At 35.7% G+C, this 24353-nt stretch overlaps 1 long non-coding RNA gene across 1 annotated transcript in view; it reads left to right on the plus strand.

Moving 5' to 3' along the window:
• The first annotated feature begins 776 nt into the window (after positions 1-776).
• LOC136825429 (uncharacterized) overlaps positions 777-24353 on the plus strand; it is a 549285-nt gene continuing 525708 nt past the window's right edge. The window contains exons 1-2 of the long non-coding RNA XR_010849339.1: positions 777-987; positions 18075-18130. This is a non-coding gene — a long non-coding RNA (uncharacterized lncRNA). The remainder of the gene's footprint in view (positions 988-18074; positions 18131-24353) is intronic.

Below are 24353 nucleotides of genomic sequence, written 5' to 3' on the forward strand. Positions count from 1 at the left end.
GGTTTCTTTGATGTTTCCTATATTCCTTTTCCTTGTTACCATAGTCTTTAAACCGTACTCTCGAAAGGCATGGGTGTTCTTCTAATAATTCAGTGAGCTTCCTACAAAATATCACTCGATGTTGAAATCATTGCGTACACAGAGGTCTGTTCTCACTACAAGAATTGCGAAGTTATCGAAGTGTACCAACAGTTTACCAATACACATGGCTACCCTGCGTAAGACGATGGTATCAAATATACGGTGATATATTCGCAATTACCTTGGTCGTTTACGATGGTAGAACGTATATGGGGTTCCTTTGGTCATGATGGGACAAAAAACGCGAAGAAAATGGCAACATTTGTGGCAGGGAGTGCAAGAGTTTGTGAAGCACAATTTCAGACTTGTATTGCAGTCCACAAATGGCACGGTTTTTCTTCCTTTATTTATCGTCCAAGCTTTTAACCAACGTTATAATGCATAAAAAGTCATAATGTGCCAATGTTGTAATGTGATAATACTGCACAATCAAAGGTTTCTTGATAACGATGTGAAAAACAACATCGAGTCACCCCTATCTAGATTAAACAAGCTACCAACATAATAAAAATATATGTACTTTATCTATTATAGTATAAAAAATAATTTTGTCATTTGTAGAAAACGCAGTTAGTTTTTCCAAGTGTAACTTTTTTTAATTGCAGAAATATCCCATACGAGCTAGGTTTTATGGAAAATTGACATGAGCTCTTTTCGGTAGTGTTGGCTGCTCTGAAAGTGCTCTAGTTTTGCCCGGGAAATGACGGATACCTTCAGTAGTACTTGAGTCGTTGTATGACATCTCAGGATATCATCGGTTTCTTAAGTTTATTTTATTTGTGAATTTAAAAGTGATCGTCAATAGTATGAGACTTTGTTATTGTTTTTAAATTCGCCTCGTGTAACGGAGGATTTATTAACCAGAAATGGCATAAATGAAGCAAACAGTTGGTGGTACCCTGACCAGTAAGTAGCCTCCGGGCAAAACCATTGTTTTGATGATTTTTGTTTTTGTCACATCAAAGATGCAATGATTATTGGTTCATCATTTACCATGGCTCGTCACAGTTTTATATGCTGTATTGTTTAATGCTTAAAAGGTAACCGATACGAAGTTTGAAAAGCTTAGGTCTGGTTCAAAAGCTTAGGCCTAGGTGAAATGCTTAGGCCTAGGTCGATCTCGAATAACGTCTGTTAATGTATCGTGATTTATTTGGGAAGCTTAATTCACCATTTGATTATTATACGATATGCGGAGGTTGATAAAAGTTTTCACCAGGAAATTCCTCTTTTTAACTTCTTTGGGACAAATAGGCCTTAGATTAATACACAATTTCTAGACCATAGATGGTTCTGTACGTTAGCAATCGGTAATTTACATTTTCCTTTTCAGAGTTCTGTAATCCTTCAGAATGTCAGTAATCAGAGATGATTATAATGCAGAGTATCCTGCGTGCTTTGGTAGAATACAGAGGTCATTCTACAGAATAGCTCCGCAGGGAAATATCGTTTATAAATAAAATGTTTTGACTGAACAATATAAAAAAGATTGTTTACAGTGCAGTTCAGGTGAGATCGTTTTAGAAACTTACCGAGATAATTTGACAAATTAACCGTCTTAATGTTTTTACGTTCATCCTCGAGGGGCTGGTACTAAATACGGCTCCCCGCGGAAGTTTTTTTTTTTTTGTAGAAATACCAAATTAGGCCCACATCCTCACGTTAGGCTTCGTGATTTTGTAGATTAATATTCCACTGGAATAGTCGTTCTTATTTTAGTACTAATGATTTGACCAGACAAATTCCCTTTCAAAAACTTTTGAGCGTAGGCTGCAGGCCCCGGTAGCGGGGCTAACTCCATCAGTGCACCTCACGCGGTGCAATGTAGGCATTACTTAGGTTCTTTGCAGCGTCCCTTCGGCCCCTAGCTGCAACCTCTTTCATTCCTTTTACTGTGCCTCCATATTACTTTCCACCCTCTCGTAACAATTTTTTTCCGTAGTGCAACAGCAAGGTTTTCCTCCTGATATACCTTTCAGACCACCTGGACTCTCACTTTTCCTTTCAGCGCTGAATGACCTCCAAGGTCCCAGCGCTTGACCTTGGGCTTAAATCTTATATTCCTAGGTTGCAGGCTTGGCTAAGAGAAGGAGTTTCAAGTATGCCGCCTTTGTAGCTGATATAAAAGACCTTCACGATGGGTTTATTAACTACGGCTAGTTAATCTTTAAGAAAATGATGGGGGGAGTTTGGTATTAGGGCGATCGTGCAAGTAACAGATCCAAAAAACACTTTCCCGACACCTGTTGAAGTTTTGCTGAATATCGGTTGTTTCTCCGGTCGAGTAGTTCGAAACCGACGGTGATTTGGCTTATTAGAAAGGTGGTGGTTATATATTTTCTCGCAAATCGTGGCGTAAATATATATATCCTACTTTTGCCCAACCAATATTTGGCAAAGTAATACGAAGTTGGATGTGCGTATTGCGCAACTAGACTTTTAATTCCACAACTCGATATTGTAGTTTTTTTATGTGCTGTTAACTCACTTCAGAGTGCTGAATATGAATAACATACTAAACTCTATCGCAGATTTATTGTTACCGGGATGACTACCGTCATGTTTTTGTTTCAACATTCATTCCCATGGGGCTGGAACTAAACAGGGCGCTCGTGGGAAGTAAAAATGTGTCCAATTTATAACACGTACCCATCCTAAGACTAAACATGTTTTGATGTCTTATTTTTGTTTGGTTGTATTTAGTGAGTTAACTTTTGTAAAACAGACGTCTGTTCATCAAATTATGAGTACAAACCAGAAATCAGTAGGTGCTACTGTAGTATGATATCTACTATCCATTTTCTACATTTGACGCCTCAGGAGCTAGTACTAAACACGGCGAAACAGTGTAGGTGAGCCAATGTTTCGCCATGTTTAATTACTAGCCCCTGGGCGATGAAATAGTTTTGTATATAGTTTGAGGAAGTAACTGCCATAGGCCTTAATTGGGTTGTTAGGTAGACATCATACCATAGTAGCACCAATCAGTGGTTTCAACACAAACTCTCTCTCTCTCTCTCTCTCTCTCTCTCTCTCTCTCTCTCTCTCTCTCTCTCTCTCTCTCTCTCTCTCTCTCTGTATATATATATATATATATATATATATATATATATATATATATATACATATATATATATATATAAAATATATATATATATATTTTTGAGAGAGAGAGAGAGAGAGAGAGAGAGAGAGAGAGAGAGAGGTGGTTGTCGTTTAATATCAGGTTAGTATCTGAAACATTCGTGTGTTTATTTATGAAATTTGTTTCAGTCCTCACTATTACATGTTTATTGTGTGATGTTTAAAATTGTCGGGTATGAATCTAGTTATCATAAAAAATTTTCTAGATTTGTATGCATCAACATAGCCTAGCTGGGTGATATGCTCTTGACTTGGCTATCGGCTATGGCTGGTGTGGTCTCAGTTGTCTCGTCAGAGTGGACTCGGGTATCTGTAATCCTCCATCGTTAACGTTTCCGCAACGGGTACCGCCTTCAGTGAACCTCATGCGGTACAGTGTAGGCATTACTTACGGTTCTTTGCAGCGTGCCTTCGGCCCCTAGATGAAACCCCTTGTACCTCCATTCATATTATCTTCCATATTGCTATCCAGCCTCTGCTAACAATTGTTTCATAGCGTAACTGCGAGGTTTCCTTCCTGTTACGCCTTTCAGACCTTTCTACTCTCAATTTCCTTTTCAACGCTGAATGGCCTCATAGGTCCCAGCGCTTGGTCTCTGGCCAAAATTTAATATTCTATTCTATTCCATTCTGCATCTAGCATTTCCTTGATTATTTCAGTACTTCAACAAGCGTTAACTTGCGGTTGCTCAACCTTGTTGTTCAATGGTATTTAGATATTTGTCTTTCTGTTAAAGATTCGCTTTCAGGTTAGTTGGTCTTTGAACGAGTTTGGCTACGGAATATTTTGGTTTTGGATTGTTTTCAAGTCCCTATAGTAACTACCGATAAAAATAACCCATCCAGATTTTTTTTACGTTTTAAGTAAGCTAGTTAAAGTTTTCTCGACTCTAGAAAAAGTACATTCTATGTATGTACAAAACATACGGTATGGCCAAGCGAAACATTTTATAATGTTGACCTTTTTGGTTAATTTGATGAGGCTTTTTAGGGTTATGACAGCGTAAGGGGAATATGGAAAGTGATTATATATATATATATATATATATATATATATATATATATATATATATATATATATATATATATATATAGAGAGAGAGAGAGAGAGAGAGAGAGAGAGAGAGAGAGAGAGAGAGAGAGCCACACAGCTTAACTGTATAGATATATACATACTAATTGTGTTTGCCTTCGAAATCATGTACTTTGGAAATTAAAGAATCTGGAATCTAAACCATTCCTTCTTACTGAAGCCTAACATGAATAATATATATATATATATATATATATATATATATATATATATATATATATATATATATATATATATATATATATATGTGTGTGTGTATGTATGTATACAACGGCTTATATTCACACGGAAATCTGCAGTACACAGCACTTAGTACCAAGATTTATTTTGGAGAAGGAAATCAATGCTTCTCGGTAATGTTACATAATCATGATAGTTACGCTGTTTACCAGATTTACCACACAGAATTACGGGGGTGAAGCACCTTGAATTGTCAGGAATTTATTTCATCTCGAGACACAAAAGCAAGTCAGATTTATGTAACATCGTTTCAGGTTGTCATCATTAGAGGGTTGACTCCCTCGAGGAACGCTTGGATTGCGCGGGGTTCTTGTTATTTATCGCAGTGTTTTTTGACATTTTATGACAGTTGCTTTTAAGGGCCGTAATTGAGTGTTTGATTTGGTTCATGCTCTGCGTAATCGAATGTCCAAATAAATAATGAGTTAACTTTTTGGGGTTAAATTTGCTATGTAATTGGAAGTTAAGAATGTTAGTTTTCTTAATGGTACTTCCTTAGAGATAGTAATAAGGAATTTTGATGACCAGGGTTTGCGAGTTTAGGTCTGTTTTTCAACTTCATATATTTTGTTTATGCTCTCTCTCTCTCTCTCTCTCTCTCTCTCTCTCTCTCTCTCTCTCTCTCTCTCTCTCTCTCTCTCTCTTTGCTCCCTTGCACTGGCTCTTAGTTTTCCAAAGCTTCAAGAAAGCTCGCATGTTTTTCATATATCATACTTACAGAGAGGACACCCACGTCACGTTTTCATTAGGTCTGTGGATTTATTAGACGTAGACCTATACGCAAGGTATTAATTATCCTTAGTAAGAACGTTGATATTTGGATAGAGGGGAGAAACGTTTCAAAGCGAATGTAAACAATCACTTCGAAACAAGTAATAATGAAGTGAAAAATTTTGTTGGAATATTATTTCCGATTTGATAGGGTTGATGTGGAACTCTGCTGCCTATTTGGAATACAAGCATTTTTAACACCCGGAAGAATTTTAAAATGTATTTATTTATTAAACAGAATGGATTATTGATAGCACACGTGGGTGTTTCTTTAAGAGTTCGATGACTTGCCTTGTTGCAGAATATCAATGTGGTCGGGTACATTGGAAGTTATTGGTTGACAATACTGTACTAAAAGTGCTTGTTTGAGTTTGCTTGCCGATATATTGTTTTTTTTTTTTTACTGAACACTGTTGGCGTTTGTAATGGCTATCAACCCTGTTACGTATACCCTGCGACAGTACTAAAATAGTTTGTAAGTTTTTTATGTTAGTCGATACATCCGTGCTTATTGAATCATGTTTTACGAGGAAATGTCTTTATGAATATAGTTTTCACCATTATTGAAAACAGACAAAAATTTAGCTTTCATTTTCGTCCCAATAACAGGATAACTGACATTATTTCATATATACATTTAACATTTTCTGATGTTCGGCGTTGATGGTGAACAGATACAATTTACAAAACTGCTGGTAGTTTTTTATCAAAGGCTTCTGCATCTCGTAAGTCTTGGCAGTGCAGTGCCGTGATAACAGCAGTTTTCATGTCTTCAAAGACTGCACGATTCTCAAGGCCCAGAATAAAGCTTTAAATGAACCCCTAGTTATGTAGGGAAGTACCTAGTTATAAAAAAAGCTTATGAGAGGCATGTATGTTTTTTCAGGACGTTAATATGCACCTGCCGTCTCTCTCTCTCTCTCTCTCTCTCTCTCTCTCTCTCTCTCTCTCTCTCTCTCTGTTTCATTGAACTCCTAATACTTCGTGTTCATTTTAACCATGCATATATATTACTGGCATGTTGTAGTAAGTTTCTTGTAGAAAATTGTACTTAATCGTAAGGGAATACTAACAGGCTTTGACAAATTACCGTTAAGTTAACACGCCCCATTGCTTCTTAGGGAGATTATGTGGAAGAGAAGAGAGAAGAAAAATAAAGGTCAAAACACGTTAATAAAAGTAAGCCCCATCGTTTCAAGAAAGTATAGGAAATACTGTATTTGGACTCGAGAAAAGTTCTCGACACTCCATTTGACTCGAGGAGTTTTCTTAACTTCCCGGTTGACTTGGGGAGTTTTCTCAACTTCTCGAGTGCGTGTAACTTTTTCTTTTTCCTCCCTTTTCCTTTCTTACTGTCCGAAGGAAGGGTTATGATTGATGATGACGCGTGCTTGAGCAAAAAGGTAAAAAAAAAATGATGAATGACAAGGGGGAAAACAGCCATGATTTTGGTGTAAAAGACGAAAGGATATTGAGTGGCTGGTAAAATACGAATAGTTTTTTTTTTTTTACCTCTGCCAATATATTGATCATTTGCTGAGTAATGCTGTTATTAATGACTTTCTTACGGAGTAAAGTAGTTATTACAGGACAACGTATAACGTCCTGAGCTATATGTTGGAATGCATAGGAATCATTTTATTTAAGTACATAAAGTTTGCCACTCGCCTGCAGTGCCTTTAATCCTTATTGATACCTCTCTCATGTGTTTGTGTTTGTGTGTGTGTGTGTGTGTGTGTGTTAGCAGGGTATCTTAAGGACCAAGTAACGAATTTTGGTGAGTATGGTTGACAACATACATTTGGTGACCCCATCCGAGTTGTGTAACTTTTTGTTGGCATTGATGTAGATCTGACAATATTTTGAGGAAATAACCAACTTAATACGGCTAATGATTCTTTAGTTGAATAGCGACAGAGGCACGTTTTTACCGAGCGTTCTTGTTATGCAACGCCATTTTTTGCTGTTAGTTTTTGTTTGCTGTCATCTCCAACTTCATCTCCAATTGATCTTTGTAGCGTGGCCATTGACTGTGAAAATGTGACGCCAAATAACATTAAATCAATCGGTTTTATGGGAGCATGCTTTGCAATTGAATTGTTTTAATTTTTCCAAATGAAAAATGTCTGATAATTTCCCATCTTAGGAATATAGCAACAGAGACTGAGATATGGTTTGTACATTAAAGTAACTATATACCTACAGACATGATTCTAGAAATATAGTTTGCACTGCAAAATGTAGAAAGGTCAGAGATGCTGTAATCAGATTTGGTTTTGTTACCGGTGTTAAAAATTGTAAATGAAATTATTTTTTCTTTCGTAAAGCTTCTTCATGGTGAGGCAATTCAACTTACAGCCTTTTTAGCCATCAATGAGAAAGATTATATTCAAGCTTTTACGAACGATGAATTTATATCTCGACATTAATTTAATTTCACCTATCGGCAAATGGCCAGCCCGTTACTTAGATTTGGATCCAGATGACCCGGCCCCCGCCCCCCTGCAATTCAGCGAGCTGGGCTTCGATCGTGGCCACCGTTCACGTAAAAGGGCAATGAATAATCCGGTGATATATTACACAAGCCTGTCCGTATCTGGCTGAATTGTACGGAAACCCATTGGCTGTATATTATTCGAGGAGAGCTCCACCATTTTCGTTGGAGCAGTGTCATTACCGAGCCTTTTTTTTGGGAGGGGGCGGGGTCACAGTCTCGTTGGTACGATTTTTGATGATATGCCATGAATTGCGGTTTCAAAGCAAGAAAACAAGCGGATTAACAATTTTCAAAGCAAGTAAAGCTGATTTATAAGTTTTAAAGTAAGAAAACAGACAGATTAATGTTTGAAAGCAAGAAAACAAGCTGAATAATAAGTATCAAAGCAAGAAAACAAGCTGATTAACAAGTTTCAAAGCAAGAAAACAAGCTGATTAATAAGTTTTAAAGTAAGAATACAGGCTGATTAATAAGTTTCAAAGCAAGAAAACAAACTGAATAATAAGTTTCAAAGCAAGGAACTAGCTGATTAATCAGTTAAAAGCAAGAAAACATGCTGATTAATAAGTTTCAAAACAAGAAAACAAGCTGATAAGTTTCAATGCAAGAAAACAAGCTTATTAATAGGTTTCAAAAAAAAAAAACCAGCTGATTAATAAGTTTCAAAGCAAGAAAACAAGCTGAATGATAAGTTTCAAAGCAAGAAAACAAGCTGATTAATAAGTTTCAAAGCAAGAAAACAAGCTGAATAATAAGTTTCAAAGCAAGAAAACAAGCTGATTAATAAGTTTCAAAACAAGAAATCAAGTTGATAATTTTCAGAGCAAGAAAACAAGCTGATTAATAAGTTTCAAAGCAAGAAAACAAACTGATTAATAAATTTCAAAGAAAGAAAACAAGCTGATCAGTAAATTTTAAAGCAAGAAAACAAGCTGATTAATAATTTACAAAGCAAGAAAACAAGCTGAGTTAATAAGTTTCAAAGCAAGAACACAAGCTACTTATTCAAAGTGCTGTCTTGTTTTTGTGCTTTGAAACTTATCATTCAGCTTGTTTTCTCGCGCTGGAATATATTAATCAGCTTGCTTTCTTCCTTTGTAACTTAGTAATAGTGTTAATCGCTCATCAGCAGACGATTCTCTCTCTCTCTCTCTCTCTCTCTCTCTCTCTCTCTCTCTCTCTCTCTCTCTCTCTCTGGTAGGTTAGATGATATTTCTGGCGTGTAGACTGTCAAGGATTTTAAAGTTCTTCATAGCCTCACGGTTTACCTTTGAAACCAAGCACGAGCAGCAGAAATTGTTATTCCCCAACCTTCACCTTCCCATAGACTGAAAAGTATTAAAATAATAATAGTTTCCTGTATTTTTTTAAGGAAAACACGCACGAAGACACTGAAGGAGAGTTGATAACAACAATTTAGAAGCCAGCTTACGTTCTTGTGCAATAAAGGTTATATAATCACATAACCCATCTTTTCAGTAGGAGGGTGACCCGAGTAGCCAGAAAACCACCATCAGGGCTTTAAATTATAAACCAGAGTATAAAATCAATGGGTAAATTTCTCCCATTTACTGGAATAGAATAACACGCCATATCCTTGCATTTTTTTTTTATTTGCGCGTATTCGATAACTTTCGTAGACTTCGACGCAGTGGGAAACTACTCTATACTTGAGGTTGTTATGTATGTCGATAAGGGAATCGATGATTCATCCAGCACGGTACGTAATAAACTATAATTTTATGGCGATTGTATGGATTAGTCGAAAGAAACCCCATGTTTGTACAGTTTACTTGACAGGAGTACGAAGGTGAATACCTCGAGATGGTTAGGTTTTTTTATACCTTCAGACGATAATATTACCAAGAATAAAATGGTCCCTTTTCTGTTCTGCAATCATTTAGGATGTAAGTTACTCGCTTAATGTGTCTATTGCATGAACCCAGTCACTTTGCAGTTTTTGTTTATAACGATTTAAATCGGATATTTTATATCCATCACGACAGAAGTTACCTTAATTTACAATAACTGAATAATCGATAGGGGAGAATTAGTAGTTCGTTAGCGGTAGACGCATTAAATATTTTTATAACTCATCAGTGAGGTTTATATCAGTTTTTATATCGGTATTACGAGATTTTGATAGCATGATTGTGTTTTGCTGGAATACTTTCGAGGCCAAATTTCTCTCTCTCTCTCTCATTTATTTATTTTTTTTTTTTAGTTTTCTAGCTGAAATAGTGAGTTTTGTAAAACTTCACTTTGAGAATCAATACTTTTTAAATCTACATTTAGTTTTCCTTAGAATTTGTGTCCGGATAAGAAACGCAAAGGGTTAATCAGGTACTTGAAGATTCCGCATCTAAGAATAAAAAGAAACAAAGAATTAACCAGCTTCAGATAAAACAAAGCATAATGAATTAAACAGCTTCAAATAAAAAAGATAATAAATTAACCAGCTTCAATGAAAAATTCTTTATATATAGGTAGGGAATTAACCAGCTTCAAAGAAATATTGTTTATTTATGTATGAAGAAAAGTTCTTCATATACAGGTAGGAAATCAACCAGCCTCAAAGAAAAATATCACATACAAATAGGTAGGGAATTAGCCAGCTTCAAAGAAAAATTCTTTATATACGGGTAGAGAATTAACCAGCTTCAAAGAAAAATTCTTTATATATAGGTAGGGAATTAACCAGCTTCAAGGAAAAATTCTTTATGTATAGGTAGGGAATTAACCAGCTTCAAAGAAAAATGCTCTATATATAAGTAAGGAATTAAGAAGCCTCGAAAAAAAATTCTTTAGGATTAACAAGCTTCAAAGAAAAATTGTTTATATATAGGCTAGGTAGGGAATTAACCAGCTTCGAAGAAAAATTCTCTAGAATTGACAAGCTTCAAATAAAAAGGATTTATGTATAGGTAGGGAATTAACCAGCTTCAAAGAAAAATTCTTCATATATAAGTAGGGAATTAAGAAGCCTCGAAGAAAAATTCCTTAGGATTAACAAACTTCAAAGGAAAATTGTTTATATATAGGTACGACATTAAGAAGCTTCGAAAAAAAAATCTTTAGAATTAACAAGCTTCAAAGAAAATTTGTTTATATATAGGTAGGGAATTAACCAGCTTCGAAGAAAAATTCTCTAGAATTGACAAGCTTTAAACAAGAATGGTTTATGTATAGGTAGGGAATTAACCAGCTTCGAAGAAAAATTCTCTAGAATTGACAAGCTTCAAACAAGAATGGTTTATGTATAGGTAGGGAATTAACCAGCTTCGAAGAAAAATTCTCTAGAATTAACAGTCTTCAAAGAAAAATTATTTATATATATAGCCTAGGTAGGGAATGAATCAGCTTCAAAGAAACATTCCCCACATCAGTAACGAGTAAATGAGCAAGACAAATGCATTATCACGAGTAAAAGTTCTTTTAGTCTTCGGAGGGAATAAGAAATGTTGCATTTCCGCCAGGAAACTTCCTGACACTCCATTTGACTTATGCAGTTTTCAGAACTCCTCGAATGACGGGAGGTTTTTCCCGCAGCCTTTCCAGTCTCTGAAAGGATGGCCATGATTGATGGTGATGTGTGCTTCCTGCAAAAATAAAATGATGAATGGCACTGGAAAGACAGCCGTGGGTTTGGTGTAAAATGACGAGAATTGAGTGGCAGTGATAAAAACAAGTTTTTTTGTTTTCTGGTTGTCGATGTCTCAGTAATTTATTAAGGGTCAGGTGTTTATTGTTGTTACGACCGTCTCGCATAAAACTTGGCTTAATTATTGTAGGGCATTACGTAGTTTTTCAAATAGATGTACGAATATTTTGGTTATATATGGTGTCCATTCATTTTTTTTTTCTTTTTATTTTGGTTGTTTGCCCCAAATACTCTTTCTTAAAAGATTTTGGTCCCTTGTTTTTAAATTGTGTAAGACTTGAAAAAAAGTGTTCATTTGCAAAAGTTTTCATTTTATAGTATATATATTAATATATATATATATATATATATATATATATATATATATATATATATATATATATATATATATATATATATATATATATATATATATATATATATATATATACTATATATATATATAAATGTATAGTATTTTTCACCAATTTTATTGTGCTTCTTCTTCCATATGTTTTCTGTACTCTTGCTCAGGTCTTGTTTACCGTTCTTGGGTAAACTGTCGTCTAACTGTGTTCAGAGACTTGGTGTCTACAAATTAACGTCCAGGATCAAATTGTCGACTGACTTTAAACATTAATGACCTTATAATTAAAGGGAGTAGATAACCAGAACTTTGGGGATTATTTAAAAGGGAAGGACGGAGTAAAATATAAAAGTATAACGAATACGGATCTTCGTTGTTATTAGCCATTGGTTTACGTCAACGTATTTCTTGTACAAACTTCCAATATATTTTCCCTGAAGCTCTTGGTCTTACATCAAAACTTCCGAATTCGCCTGGTATTTGTCCGTGGGCAAGCATCACTTCTTGAAAATATTATATCAGTCTTCAAGAGCGTTATTTGTTTTGGGAAGTTCAACTTCAAACGTCCGTCTTCTCCTCCTTCGTTTAACGATACCCAGCTATCTCGACGTATTGCAAGAATTCACTTATTGTATTTCTGCTTACACATCAAAGGAATCCATCAGATAGGTGGAACCATAATGTATGTCGGGAGATGAATGAAAGTGCTTGAAGTTGTTCAGCTATCAGTGTATTTTCAGGTTATGAATGGCCTAGCTATTTAGCCAACGCAATCCATGAAGTTTTTTTCTGTATATGTTAGAAAAAAAAAGACCCCGCACACCGGAAGTAGCTGCTTCATTGTACATAGAAAACTTATTAATATTAAACGTAAGTGACAGTAGGTTTGATTTGTGCTCTCACACCAGCTGAATATTATTGTTAAATAATTTTCTTGAGTTACGGCGTAATATAGAAGGATTGTGCTTTTAGTTTTCTGTAAAAGAAAACTATTGTGCCGGCTTTGTCTGCCCGTCTGCACTTTTTCTGTCCGCCCACAGATCTTAAAAACTACTGAGACTAGAGGGCTGCAAATTAATATGTTGATCATCCACCCTCCAGTCATCAAACATACCAAATTGCAGCCCTTTAGCCTGAGTAGATTTTATTTTATTTAAGGTTTAAAGTTAGCCATAACCGTGCTTCTGGCAACGATATAGGCCAGGCCAACACCGGGCAGTGGTTAAAGTTTCATGGTCCGCGGCTCATACAGCATTATACCGAGACCACCGAAAGACATCTATTTCCGTTGGCCTTGATTATACGCTGTTGCGGCTGTACAGAAAACTCGATTGCGCCTAAGAAACTTCGGCGCATTTGTTAATTGTTATTCTCCTGAACAAGATTAGTGCTAAAAACTGCTTTCTAACAGGTACTTTATCAAACTTGCCGTCACAGATTTGTAAGTTGTTTTAAGAAGTCGAGATTTCTGAAGAGCAGCAAGTGCCGATTTTTTTCATTGCTGAGTAGCAAATATGGCTGGTTTATTCGTAACAGTCAGACTTCAAGTGACCTTGAATTAAGTTCTTTTGTTGTGCGTTCAAGTTAACTTTTCTCCGGTAAAGCTCTAGTTGTTCTAAAGAAGTATTTTCCTTTCATTTATCTGTTTTGTATGAAGTTATTTCTTCAGGGGTTTTCGCCTTTTCTTTGCAATTACCTTCATACCGTATCGGGAAGAAGTTAAGTATACCTTAGTTTAACCAGACCACTGAGCTGATTAACAGCTCTCCTAGAGAGGGCTGGCCCGAAGGATTAGATTTATTTTACGTGGCTAAGAACCAGTTGGTTACCTAGTAACGGAACCTACAGCTTGTTGGAATCCGAACCACATATAACGAGAAATGAATTTCTATCACCAGAAATAAATTTCTCTAATTCTTCATTGGCCGGTCGGAGAACCGAACGCGGGACCAGCAGAGTGCTAGCCGAGAACAATACCAACCCGTCCAATGTAGAACTTCAGTATCGGGAGGATGACAATATTCTGTATTCAAAGATATCATCTATTTAGCAACGCCAATGCTAACACTCTAACGTAAACGTTTTGCACATCTCTGTTACAGTATTTCTTTCTGATTTTTCCTGTTCCCCACTCTTATATATCCTCCGTACAAAGGCTAGGGCCTTTTGGAAAGGAAAATTGATGTGGAAATGTGGATGGTGGTTGGATAGTTAACGTTTTAACAAATCAAAGAACAATTTATTGCGGATATGTATAATTATCGTTTAAAGGAACAATTTTGCTTTTCAAAGAACAATTTATTGCGGATATGTATAATTATCGGTCAAAAGAACAATTTTGCCTTTCAAAGAACAATTTATTTCGGATATGTATAATTATCGTTCAAAGGAACAATTTTGCCTTTCAAAGAACAATTTATTGCGGATATGTATAATTATCGTTCCAAGGAACAATTTTGCCTTTCAAAGAACAATTTATTGCGGATATGTATAATTATCGTTCAGAGGAACAATTTTTGCCTTTCTCCACGACACTTACTGTGAGTATGACAAGTATACATGTTCGGTTTGGGCAATTCATCAAAGACGACGAGCAATGGCGTCCTGAAAATTTAGATTGTGAGGCTGAGAATATCGTATAATACAAGGACAGCACGTTTTCTGTCTTCCTACTGCCTCAGCAACACAGAATTTCGTATGAAACATGTTCTTGAAATAGCTGTATCGACTAGTATGAAAGGAAATTGCGATCAGCACGTATAATTCTGATATTACCTCTGTACATGTTGCTCTCAGGATAGAAGATGGATGCAAAAGATAGTCTGTGATCGCACGGGATGTATCGACTGACCGCTTGCAGTTGATTTATTTTTGGTGCTTGCAACCAGAGCTGAGCTTGCATAACAATGATCACCCTATGATTCTGTTCTGTAAAGCAGAATTAATTTTCAGCGTTAGCCTCCTTTGAAGCATTCCACGTTTGTTTTATAGCAATAATATTCATTATTGTATGCATGACTGGTAGTATTTGATATATATCAACGACTCATTAGCAAAAAATAACTATGGGTGCATGAAACGTTATTCTGGTTGACTGTTCGAGTTAAAGGAGACTAACAATGGTCAAGTCTGTGGACCTTGATAGTTGGGGAAAGTACAATTACTTATTACATATTACAGAGGCATGGCTTTTTTTTTTTATTTCATAATAACATATATTTTATGTTGGATAATTATACTGATTTCTTTAATTCATTTAATTCTTTCTTTGCTCCTTTTTTTTTTATATACGAACATTGTCATGCGAACATTTGGAAACATGCAGGAAAGTTCCTGGCCTTCCACCAGCTCCATATTGTCTTGTACACGCAGATTAGTCAAGCTTTTGTAAATTTAAACTTCAAAGCTTTCGTATGAAAAGCCTCAAACAAGAAATCATTAGTTTTAGACCGTATTTTTATAACCGCAGGTTCGCTGCCATTTAAAGAAAATAGATTACATTAAAATTGGCCAATATAATATTAGATAGCTGTTGAAAGAGTTATTCATTTATGGTGAGAGAGATTTTGAGGAAGTATAAGGATTGAATTGTTCTTGTGTACTTGAAGCATCTGTAAAGTTTGACCAAGATTTTGTAAAAATAAAAAAAATACTAATTTTAGCATATTTAAAAAAAAAATAGGCTCCTGTTTGAGTATATAAAGTGTCCATAAAGTTTAGGGAGATTCTCAGCTCTATAACAAGGCTACAAGTAGATTTTTTGAAGTTATTCCATTGAAAAGGAAAATTTGTTTGATCGAAGTAATGCGTAAACTGTTAAATATAATTGATCGCAAAATACATTCGACATCGCTGATACATGTTGATCGTGTCTGACATAGATTATCCCTCTAATTAGCCGTCATGATGGAGTAATAGGTACGGATTTCGTGTTACCATTCTTTAACCAACGCAACACATTTCGATTTACTTGATTGCTCTATTATAATTCGTATCCAGTTTGGTTTTCATTGGAATTCGTATCATTTAATGGCAGTGAATAAAACTTTGAAAGGCAAGTCTCGTTGATACAACTTCGCTAACTTTTTAAAGTTTTCTTTAGAATTTGACGTTGCATTGGTAACTTTTCGTAAAACTTTGAAATTATGTGCGGTTTTGTTATGTTACCATGCTAACTTTTTAAAAAATCATCTTTGAAATTTTATGCTACTTTGCTAACTCTTTGAAGAGTTTCTTTTTTTAATTTGTTGCTACTTTGCTAACTTTTAAAAAAACTTTCTTTTAAATAGCGTGAATACAACACTAAAAAGAGGACAGGAGAGCAAAGCGAAATATGCATATGACTGAAGAAGGTGTCACGCGAATATTCTGTCATTTTTTAGTCGTCATGGATGAAAGTTTTATCAAGAAATTTTATTGCAGGATTTATTTTTCCGGCGAGGTGGTTCATGATTTGATACCAGCTAACGAAAGTGAATCATTCAAATAATATTATCTTGCCCCAAGTGTGCATCCTATACCCAGTATGGGTGACGAACTTAACGTCGTAGTGGTGTTATATTTGCAAGCATTTTGCAGTCTGTCTCAGGAAATTCAGAATATTCTGGTTATTAGAGATCTAGAAAAAAACACGTATTTGTTCATGGTTTCGCTTTTGATAATGAACAATACAATTATGCAATAATGGTGCTATTAAAGTAATGTGTTTATGCACCACTCTAAGGCGTCATATCAATTACTTTTCAACTTTTTAGTATATTGGAAAACAACGGGTGTCGGAAAAGGAAGTGTGATAATTCTGTATTTGTTATTGTGGCTGAAATAAGAGAGAATTTTGTTTTCTTGCTATTAAAATTGTGATTAACTGAAACCAATGGACGCGTTCATTTTAACGGTTTTATGATCGCGTCTTTCTCTCAGAGAGCAGTGGGTAGTTATGTAAGGAACTTGGCTCATTGTTTTGCTGGACACGAAGCATTCTCTCTCTCTCTCTCTCTCTCTCTCTCTCTCTCTCTCTTCATTGGCCTTAGTGTACCTACTAGTAGTCTGTTAAGGTAAAAAGATCAGTGTAAGCAACTGCTATCCATTTCAGGGATCGCGAGTCATCGTTTTTCTCAAATAGCTTTCAAACTAATTATTTGATCGAAATGGTACTTTGGCACAGTGTAGCCTACAAGACACCTCCCGCCACAGTGTAGCCTACAAGACACCTCCAGCCACAGTGTAGCCTACAAGACACCCGCTAATTTTTGGTAATATAGTGCTTTGTCAAATGGTTTTAGTGAAGGCGTTTACTCTTGACTTACATGGTGTTGCCAAGCATCGCCAAACTTTACATTCGAACGTTCTTTGTCCCCATCCCACCCTTCCTCTCCCTTCTCCTCCTCATCCTTCCCTATCCTTCCCCTCCTCACCCCTCCCTCAAGCCACTTTCCTGACCTCCTCATCTCCACACACGCCCCCCCCCCTTTCATGTCTGTGGGGGATAGCGGACGTTCGATTGCGTAGTTTAGGCCTGCTGACTCGTGCGACTTTGCCTTTAAACGCCTTAACTAACGCCATTTGACAATGCATTATATTACCAAAAATTAGAGGGAGGTGTCTTGTACATTGTGCCACAGTACCATTTCGATCAAATAATTAGTTTGAGAGATATTTGAGAAAACGATGACTCGCGGTCCCTGAAATGGATAGTAGCTTCTTAATACTGTACTTCGATGTTATGAACACTTGTTGCATTAGTATGGTAAATAGCTATGCGCGTTCTTTTCGTACTAAAGAGCTTATATTTGGTCGATTTCACATTCTTAATCCACTTCTCCCAGACTTATCTTGTGGTTTGTTCTGCCACATTTTCGGGAGGTATGTTTATGTACGTTGATTATAGTTTTATTCTCCTATTTTTCTTGGTAATCTGTTTGTTGAATTTCATTCAATAACGAAGTCTTATATCACCACTTTTATTCTACATTGTGATACATAAACATAATATCGATCAGTCAAATGAGTTACAGGACTAATGGGATTATACACAGGATACTTAAGAACACTAGGCGCAATATGACCTTTGAACTTTGACTTTGAACAATAGAGCCTACCTGACCTGCTTTTAACACTATACCTGACCTGCATATAAGACATTGCTGTGCAAGTAAGCAAACCGTTATGTATTTTAGTATGTCAGACAAATGCGCTCAAAATCAACCACATCAACCTTTCTAAATGTCAAAATATTTTTCAGGTTCTGACGTCAGCGGTACCATTGGTCAGCACAATACCATGTACGGTCGCAGACAGGTATGTTAACCGTTTTGACAGTGCTGTTTACCCGATTGTCCAGGTTTCTGTAGCGGAATTCTGTCGTTGACACACGACGTGTGTGTTCCAAGTGATGTAATGGTACAGTGCATGTCTGGTTGTTGGCGATACATGAACACGTAATTTATTCGTGAGAGTTATGGAATACTTTGTCATGGGGAGGGGCAAGAATTTATTATTATGAAAATAAATGCAACATTGATTCTGCCGAATTACTTCACTACAGTCACGACAGTTGTGAATAATTCACATTCATTTTTGCTTCCTAATACTGCATTTCAAGACTAACCTTGCTCTTTATGTTTTTTGTATATCTTTTAGCGAATGAACGAGTTTCTAATATGAAATGAACAAGTTTGTTTCATATTAGAAGTTGTGCTGTATGGAAGCAACGCTCTCCTAAATTCAGTGCTATTGATCATCACCGTCTTCCGTCTGATAGATTATGGTTTGCGTATTATTTTTCTTCTCCCGTTTTGCTTTCATATGTTGGTTTTTTGCTTTCGGATAAGTAAAAGACCACTTAGTGCATACCGCTTTTACGCCGTAGAAAAAGTATTTTCCACGTTTCAAACCTGATTTAATACCCAAATGCCTAAATTTTCTAGTTGAAATATATTGTCATGAATACTTAGGGCCAAAGCAATAACAAATTATGACAAATAATAATTCTAGAATTAAAACAAAGAATTATTAGGAAAAAATATTTGACAGTATCACTTGCTTGCATGAATAACCTGACCATCGCACCGCCGTTGCAATTTTACCGAGCTTCATTAAGGTAAGGTCAACCGAGGTGTATTTATCTTTTCCGGAAACGAACTTTGTTACGGTGTACGGTGCGTATCGACACGACATACTCTCCTGAATACAAACCTGATTCCGGGAAGCGCGAACAGAAGAGGTTCGTAAATAGAGACGCGACTCTCTATATTTTCCAGCGATGATGATGCGCGCCATTGGAGCACATTCGTATGAAAGAGATACAATCTCCTTTACATTATTAGAGCCACCTCTCTCTCTCTCTCTCTCTCTCTCTCTCTCTCTCTCTCTCTCTCTCTCTCTCTCGGGGGGTGATTTGTAGGCGAAGCGTGAATGCCCGAACCATCGTCAATAGCCAAGAATTCTAAGGAAGTAACTGCAGAAATGTTATTTTACTCGGAAGTATACTGTCGTCCTTTTCAGCTTCACTTTTGACGTATTAATCTCTCTCTCTCTCTCTCTCTCTCTCTCTCTCTCTCTCTCTCTCTCTAAAGTCTGTTTTTTTTTTTTACTAATATGTACATCTACTCACGTATTACTCAACATTTTGTGTATGAGAGATATATTGACTTCTACTCTCTCTCTCTCTCTCTCTCTCTCTCTCTCTCTCTCTCTCTCTCTCTCTCTCTCTATCAAGAAAAAACCTCTTTAAACATTTAGAACGTTGCACTGTAGCCTAGTCAGATTTGACTGTATTCATTTGTTTCCTTTGTCAAACGAAACAAGAAGATTCTCACCTATTCACAGGGCATCATCGAAGCTCCCTCCTAACCACCTGAATTTCTGGGAATCATTAATCTTTCATAGGAATTTGGGAATGTCGCTCAACTTGTAGCTGTCATGCTTTCCTGATTATAGTCGTAATTGTGCCACAGGTATAACTCTATCTCCTCCCCTTCCATATCTTCAGTTTTTTTAATAAACAATGGAAATTTTATCAATGCATAATCGAAGATATGCGGTTTTCTGTGCTGTTTTATGAATGGGTATTCTGTAAATGTAGTGATTAGCTTGGAGAATGATTTTATGAATGACTAAACTTTTTTATGAATGGACTAGAAAACTTTATTACGCTTCAGACAGTGAGATATTATTTTTGCATCTCAATATGTATCGTTTGTTGAAATATTGTCAGAAAATGGATATTGGAATAAATAACGTGCCTTGTAATTTAGATGTAAATAAATTTACGTGCAGTGTATTTTAGACTGCAGGTATATAGATATGCATGAATTGTATTTCAGACAGCAGGTAAATAAATATACACACGTATTTTAGATTGCAGGTAAATAAATATACATGCATTGTAATTTAAATTACAAGTAAATAAATATATAGGTATTGTTTTAGATTGCAGGTAAATAAATATACATTCATTGCATTTTACACTGCAATAAAATAAATATACATGCATTTTATTTTAGATTGCAGGTAAGTAAATATTCATGCAGTGTACTTTAGATTGCTGGTAAATAAATATACATGTATTGTAAATTAAATTACAGGTAAATAAATATATAGATATTGTGTTTTAGATTGCAGGTAAATAAATACACACGCATTGTTTTTAGATTGCAAGAAAATAAATATACATGTATTTTATTTTAGATTGCAGGTAAATAAATATACATGCGTTGTATTTTAGATTGCAGGAAAATAGGTATACATGCATTGTATTTTAGATTGCAAGAAAATAAATATACATGAATTTTATTTTAGATTGCAGGTAAATAAATATACATGCGTTGTATTTTAGATTGCAGGAAAATAGGTATACGTGCATTGTATTTTAGATTGCAAGAAAATAAATATACATGAATTTTATTTTAGGTTGCAGGTAAACAAATATACATGCATTGTATTTTAGATTGCTGGTAAACAAATATACATGCATTTTATTTTAGATTACAGGTAAATAAATATACACGCATTGTTTTTTAGATTACAGGTAAATAGGTATAAATGCATTGCCTTTAGATTGCAGATAAATAAATATACATGCATTGTATTTTGGATTGCAGGTAAAACCATGTGAAATCTCCCCTGCCAATTGAAATTCATTTGCTCTTTGATATTTCACGTCCGACTTTTAGAACGTTTCCGTATTATCGTCGCCGTCTTTAGAAACAATGAATTCTTAACCTTAGGTATATGTTTACATATTTCGTATGTTGAAAACATATACAATATATTTCATACAGCAGACATATTAAATTTTTTACCCTTTCCACGTACGTTCCTGGATTTTTGCTTATTATACGCCGCACAAGATCCTTTAATATTATTTAGTGCTAGCGATAGTTCAATGCAGCAAGCAACATGTAGCCTGCCGTAGATAGGCGTCACAGCAGTTGTGGTCAAGGAAGCCATACAGAAAACCCCTGCATGGATAAACTGAAGTAGCGATGGTAAAATTTCCATAGATTTCCCTGCTTGTAATTTTCTATTCGCGATTCTGTCTCGTTTCTCGAAATATTGACACTGTACAAAATGTAGATGTTACTTTTGGAATTATGACAGTAACTAATATCAATATTATGCCATTAGGTAATATTAACATTTTCCTCTATTCCGGATGCTTCCGCCTTGTATACACTACTGCAACACAAAGGCCTTGCAATCCTAAACGCCGGTTTATGAAAAGACTACTTAAAAGTAATTAGTCTGCGGTTCGTGAAAATAGCTGGCTTCATGTGGAAATAAATCTCCTAATGTATTTCGCCACAACTAACGTTCCCTAATTACATTAAGCGTTCACTGCATTTAATACAGTGACCGTAAATTTCTCGGGGGGCTTCCGGTTATTAGCAGATAAAAATCCCGGTGGCTTTTATCTTATTAAATTGCTGTAAAAAAAAAAAGTGATGGGACCTGTTGAACGGGCAAAATAAACGCTTTCCCACTTAGCAATTGAGCCTGTGCCCCTAATTTGGGGAAGAGTTACAAGATTTTGGATACTGGCCGAATTACTGTTATACAGAAACTGTATTTTTTTTCATAGGGGATTCCATAACATGTTTATTTTCTGTGTGTGTGTGTGTGTGATGCCTGTCAAGAAATATGTTTTTATTCGTTTATAAATGTTAATGAATTGTGTGTTACGTTTCTGTGAGAATTAGTGATTTTCTTACATTTAAGTGTGGGTGCACTTATTAGTATGTCCAGGAAGAACATGTGTAAACAAATGGCAAATAAGAGTCTGAATGTACCATTAGCAGAGAGAGAGAGAGAGAGAGAGAGAGAGAGAGAGAGAGAGAGAGAGAGAGAGAGAGAGAGAGAGAGAAGAAGCATATATTTACTAATTAAGGATTTTTAATGTTCTTTCCGGGGCCTCAGGACTCAAATTCTGCAATGTAGATATTTAAAATAAAGTTTAATTTCACTTAATACTGAATGAGATGTAGATTTCGCTAGAAAAAATAAGTTAAAAAATGTTGCATAATGTTATCGAATATGTGCTGTCCACAATTTGGAACCCTCAAGAAACAGTGAAAATTGATATTCACAGTAATCAATTATTTGTCACTGGAGATAGGCGGTGAGGAACTACCTTCATTTCCATTAGTATATAATGCGATGCTACAAAGCTTACATGATTTATAGGATTTTTGAAGTCCTGACAAAGTTAGAGCCCAAAAGTTTCATCTACGATTTTGTTACCTAGAATATAGGATAAGATACAAATATCCATCAGCAAGAGGCCTCTCTCTCTCTCTCTCTCTCTCTCTCTCTCTCTCTCTCTCTCTCTCTCTCTCTCTCTCTCTCTCTCTCTCTCTCTCTCTTTTGGTATCATATTTTCCCCTTGTTTAATCATCCAACATTGCTCGCTCACCCCCTCCAATAGAAAATGGTGAACTGGAAAGTATGAGACAGGTCAATATTTGACCTGATGATGAGGAAATCTGCATATGAGAGAGGACTTTATGACTTGCTTATCTCTCTCTCTCTCTCTCTCTCTCTCTCTCTCTCCAGCTTAAACAAACCATATCAAGGTAACTATCTTTGTAATGTAACCTTTAAAGTGCCTTATTTAAATGAACGATGAGCATGATAACGAAAACTTGGGTTCAAGCCTCGTTTGCAGAAGGAATTCTCTCTCTCTCTCTCTCTCTCTCTCTCTCTCTCTCTCTCTCTCTCTCTCTCTCTCTCTCTCTCTCTCTCTCTAGCTGAAACAAAGCATATCAAGGTAATTATCTTTGTAATATAACCATTAAAGTGCCGTATTTAAATGAACGATGAACATGCAAATGAAAACTTGGGTTGAAGCCTCGTTTGCGGAAGGAATTTCTCTCTCTCTCTCTCTCTCTCTCTCTCTCTCTCTCTCTCTCTCTCTCTCTCTCTCATGAAACAAACCCGATTCAGGTAATTATCTTTGTTAAGTAACCTTGAAAGTGCCTTATATATACAGCCGATGAATATATAAATGAAAACTTGGGCTCAAGCCTCATTTGCAGAAGGAATTAATCAAATAATGCTCAAAAGCTCACATTTGCCTTCACACATTTTGCATTCATTATTAATCACTGGTAACTGGTATCATGGTTACGTGAGGTTGATTGATGTCGACGTTACTCGAGCCTCGAGCGTCACGGGTTTTGTTGATTGAAATGTAAGCTGCCAGGTTATCCTTTATAAGCTGTATACTTTCATTTGTGAACGAGGATTATTATTTGTTGACACAATACGCGAATTTAATATAACTCTGGAATATTAATATGACTCTAGAAATAGTGTCCGAATTATAAGGTGCATCTTTGTGCGAAAAATGATTATTGATAGTGTGATATATATGATAAATCCATTGGGATATTACCCATCGCTCGACTTTTGAAAAATAATAAGTTGTTTGCTGTCTTCGTACTTTAGGATAATGATTATTGATATTGTGTTATATATGACAGATTCACTGTAATATTCCCCAATGCCCTTTCAAAAATTAATGAGTTATTTGCTGTCTTCGTACCTTAGGATGCATTGCCAGCAAATGTTTGCTATTTTATCTTTTGTCTTAATTCGACGGTATTGAGGTTAATCTCACAAGGGGTAAGAGTGGAGGGCACCTATCATTAAAATGTAATCGCCTTTGACAGGAAAGGATTAAGGTCTCTATTCTGCATGCTTGCGTTTTATATTTACTCGAATTATTGCGTTTTCTTAGAAATCATTTACAAGTTGCTGATGCAGTTCCATTCGACAGAATCTTTCTTTAAAGGACTGGTGTAATTGCATGAGATTCGAGACAAATTAATGAATACAATGCAGTAGCATAGTATATGTGAAATGGCGAGACTTTTGACGTTATTTTGACCTTAGGTTTTATCATTTGCATTGTCTTTTGATATGGAAAAACTGTTGTTAGTTTACTTGTAGCTATCCGTCCTTTTCTTCTCTCTACCTTCTGCTTTCCTCTTTTAGGCATTCTGTTTAGTGTAAGATGACT

This window comes from Macrobrachium rosenbergii, chromosome 37 (genome assembly GCF_040412425.1).
Source record: "Macrobrachium rosenbergii isolate ZJJX-2024 chromosome 37, ASM4041242v1, whole genome shotgun sequence".
Lineage (NCBI taxonomy): Eukaryota > Metazoa > Arthropoda > Malacostraca > Decapoda > Palaemonidae > Macrobrachium > Macrobrachium rosenbergii.